This window comes from Mustela lutreola, chromosome 4 (genome assembly GCF_030435805.1).
Source record: "Mustela lutreola isolate mMusLut2 chromosome 4, mMusLut2.pri, whole genome shotgun sequence".
NCBI lineage: Eukaryota > Metazoa > Chordata > Mammalia > Carnivora > Mustelidae > Mustela > Mustela lutreola.
In genome coordinates, this window is record NC_081293.1 from 168489011 (window position 1) to 168491313 (window position 2303).

A 2303-nucleotide genomic window follows, 5' to 3' on the forward strand; every position below is an offset into this window, starting at 1 on the left:
TAAAACTTTCCCTCACTCTTCTTTTAAATGTTTTTCCCCCTGCCTTTACATTTTAGTTATGTGTGCAACTGCATTATTATATCCTAGTTTTCTGTTTCTCAATTTTCCACACTTTAAAAAAATGAGTATAAAGGTTCAATAAATGAACAATCAAACAAATAAATAAATAAATCCTTTCAGTTTAGAAATGCTGACTTCCATTTTAAATATCACTTTGAAATGTTGATTCAAAAATTCATAATCATATCCACTTCACAAACACAGATACTGGCTATTCATTTGCTACAAAAAATATGCTGAATTAGGAAGGCACAATTTTGTAAGGTAAGTTGTTCACTTTTTTTTTCTTGGCATTAAAATTCTTTACGATAATGTTATTTAGATCCACTTGACTCAGATAACAACTCTCTTTAATAATACTTGAAATTCTTGGTAGAGAGAAGTAAAATAATTTAACCCACATTATAAAATTATAGGTAGTTTACTATAACTGAGCAGAAGTAAACAGGGTACACTGAGTAATGGAAATACCTTCTTTTGGTTTTTTGGTTAGAAAGGGAGATGGTCAAAATGTGCTAAGTTTTTGTTGTTGTTGTTGGGGGGGAGGCTGGCTAAGTATACTTTATTGGTGGTACATGACAAGGTAGGGCTCCCTAAGCGCCCCCCCCCCTTCTTCAGGGGTTCTGGGGAGGAAACTGTGGAGGTCAAAAGATTCTTAGTATGTTGGGGATGAGTTGGGGCAGTTACTCCCTAGTAGCTGAGGGCTGCCTCCTCTTGCCAGGCCTGGTGTTTCAGGTGGGTCTTACTCCTTGGAGGCAATGTGGACCATAAGGTCCACCATCTGGTTGCTGTAGCCAAATTTATTGTCATACCAGGAAATATGCCTGACAAAGTAGTCACTAAGAGCACCTGAATCAAGCACCTGATTCAGCACCTGAATCAAAGGTAGAAAACTGAGTGTCACTGTTAAAGTCGCAGGAGACAACTTGGTCCTCAGTGTAGCCAAGGATTCCCTTGAGGGGCCCTCCAATGCCTGCCTCATGAACTTCTTGAGGTTATCATATTTGGTAGCTTTTTCTAGGCAGCAGGTCACACCTACTACTGACACACTGTGGGTAGGGACCTGGAAGGCTATGCCAGTAAGCTTCCCATTCAGTTCAGGGATGGGCTTGCCTAAGCCTTGGCAGTGCCAATAGAAGCAAGAATAATGTTCCAGGCAGCCCTTGGCTATCATGTCACAGCTTTCCAGAGGGGTCGTCCATAGTCTTCTAGGTGGCAGTGATGGCATGGACTGTGGTCATGAGTCCCTCCACAATGCTGAAGTTGTCATGGATGACCCTGGCCAGAGGGGACCAATCAGTTGGTGGTGCCAGAGGCACTGCTGACCATCTTGAGGGAGTTGTCATATTTCTTACGGTTCACACTCATCACACACATGGGGGCATCAGGAGAAGGGGAAGAGATGGTGACCCTACTGGCCCCACCCTTCAAGGGATTCCAGCCTTCTCCATGACAATCAAGACCCCAGTAGACTCCACAGCATACTTAGCAGCACCACCTCATTTGATGGTGGGATCTTGCTCCTGGAAGATGGACATTGGCTTTCCATTGATGACAAGCCTCCTGTTCTCAGCCTTGATGGTGCCATGGAATTTCCCGTGATGGAATCATACTGGAACATGTAGACCATGTAGTTGAGGTCAATGAAGGGGTCATTGACAGTGACAATATCTACTTTGCCAAAGTTAAAAGCAGCTTGGTCAAATCCGTTTCCTCTGACCTTCACCACTGTGTCTTGGGGACTCTGCTGGCACTGCACCAAAAGAAGCAACTGTCTGCTGAACGGGGAGGAACAGAGAGCCATGTGCTAAATAAACAGTTTCATACTGTCTTCACTGCTGGAGCGTAACTAGGTTTCTAAGTGTTTCATTCTCCAAAGAGACAAGTTTGTGTTGTTGTTGTTGTTAACAATCACAAATCATTTCTATTAAGAACACAACAGAAAAAAATATGGATTATAAAGTACTATACATAAAGATCTATTGTATTATTATCTCTTGTTATTATAACCAATTTATACATTTACTTAGAGTTCAAATTTTACTATTTTCATGTGACTATGCCAGTTAATGAATAGGCAAATATCCAGCTGATATGTCAAGATCATCCAGTTAATTTATAAATTAACACAAAGTGACTGGCAGATAGTGCCATGAAACATCTGCTTTCTTTGTATTGAACCATATGAGTCACCTATTTGTACCAGAATACAGTATATAAATGTGTTCATAAGAATTTTTTAT

The 2303-nt window shown here is 40.9% G+C and overlaps 1 pseudogene; it reads right to left on the reverse strand.

The window, feature by feature from the left end:
- Positions 1–802: 802 nt before the first annotated feature.
- Positions 803–1864, reverse strand: LOC131830204 (glyceraldehyde-3-phosphate dehydrogenase-like; annotated as a pseudogene).
- Positions 1865–2303: the final 439 nt, after the last annotated feature.